The sequence below is a fragment of the Microtus ochrogaster genome, chromosome 5 (assembly GCF_000317375.1).
Source record: "Microtus ochrogaster isolate Prairie Vole_2 chromosome 5, MicOch1.0, whole genome shotgun sequence".
Lineage (NCBI taxonomy): Eukaryota > Metazoa > Chordata > Mammalia > Rodentia > Cricetidae > Microtus > Microtus ochrogaster.
Genome location: NC_022012.1, coordinates 91505909 through 91507951, shown reverse-complemented (window position 1 = coordinate 91507951; position 2043 = coordinate 91505909).

Genomic DNA, 2043 nt, shown 5'->3' with positions numbered 1-2043 from the left:
TAAGGGTGGCCTTGCATTCATGCCTTCATTTCCCAAGTTCTGGGATTATAAGACTCTGTCACCACGTACAGTTTTGAAGTGGTTTTTATATTTATTTGGTGTTGAGAAGAATGAGTACAGGTTAAGGAAAAGTTAGCTGAATTCCTGAAAGTGGGAGGGCATCAAGGGAGGACTAAACTAAGTAGGCGTTAAGACTTAGCAAATCTGTAATGTACTGGTTGAAATGTTGACTGCACCCAGTGACCTGCCACTCAGCTAAGTAGCCCCACCCTGTGCTCACTTGGCCTGGACTCATTAAGCTGCTGTGGGACAAGCCTGGAGGAACCTGACGCTCAGAGTCCAGTCTGATGCTGAGAAGCCACTTTGGGCACGGGCTGACCATTTCTCTCCTATCACGACTTTACATCCACCTTGTGTGCCTAAGCATCTGTCACGTTGGACATGCATGCCCTGAATCACCAAGATGGCAGTTTCTTAAGGCTCCAGAGTCCTGGCTTAAGTCCATTCCTCTACAATCACAGTCCACGTAGTTAGTTAGTCTACCCTCTGACCTTCCATGTGCCTCTGCAGGGTATTATTCCAAACACAGAGCAGAAAACACACCTATGTGTGGTTGCTGGGAACAGGCAAAGGCACCTTGTCCTAAGTACTGCCATTTTGATTTCAGGCTCTATTTTACCTGTAGGGTGAAACAAAATTCCTGTTCCCAGCCCCTGGGGGAGCTTGGGACTTTCTAATAGCTGATCAGCATCCTCCTTAAACAGCAGAAATCATCTATCATGCATCTTCAGTTCTCAGAGACATTGTGGCCGTGCCTAATAACAGAACAAATGGATCCATTTGGGAGGACTGAAAAGCTTACATTGTGTGCTGGTTGAGTCTTTGAATCCTGATTGGCAGAAAAATCTAACTGTAAGTTGGCACGGATGTTTGTGGGGTTTGTGCTTAAATACTGTTGCAGTGAACACTGGGAAGAAGTCAGTCCCATTGTCCCTGACTCGTCAGTTTCTGCCGTGCCGCTCAGTAGTAGGTCCTGATTTGTGTGACCTCTTGTGTCGGCTTGGGTTGTTTTGGAGCCTCAGACCCACAACAAGGTTATTGTCCCTTCCTGGAAAAAGAAATGACATTATATTTCATGTGACATATAAAAAGGGCTCCATGGGAGGGATAGACTCTAGCAGTCTATAATTGGCCCGGGGCCTGATAGGAATTGAGGGAAAAAGAAACAGCTCATGACAGATTCATAAAAGTTGTGCTCTTAAAAATATATTCAGAAGAGTAGAGCTGTGTGACAGGCTTTTATTTTTATTTTTTGGACTGCCAGCACCTAAATCATGACACAAGAACTTATTAATTATGACAGTTTGGCTCTAGTTTAGGCTTGTTCCTAACTAGCTCTTATTATTATTATGTATATGAGTGCTGTCTCCATGTACATCTTTATACCAGAAGAGGGCATCAATCTCACTATAGATGGTTCTGAATACCACATGGTTGCTGGGAATTGAACTCAGGACCTCTGGAAGAGCAGCCAGTGCTCTTAACGGCTGAGCCATCTCTCCAGCCCTCTAACTAGTTCTTCAGACTTAGAATAACCCATATTTTTGTTTATGTTCTTTTATGTGGCTCAGTTACCTTTACTCTTTACTGCCCATCCTGCTGCCTCTGTGGCTGGCTAATGACTCCCCCTTTCTTCTTCCCAGAGCTCTCTGTCTAGCAGGCCTGCCTAGACCTCCTGCCTAGCTATTGGCCGTTTCATTTTTTATTAAACCAATCACAGTGACATATCTTCACACAGTCTAAAGGGCTGTAGCTCAGTGCCTCAGCTCTTGCTTAGTGTGAAGTCCTAGTCCAATCTCTCGTTCTTCGAAGGAAGAAGAAAAAAAATTCAGGTTCCTCACATGGGGTACCCACTAATTTCTAGACTTCAAAAGTTATTTATTTAAAAAGCCTATAAAATGTGAATTACTACAACTGCATAATTATCTGTAAATGATCACCCAAGACATCACTGGTCTTTCCCTCTTTATCCTTTTTTTTTTT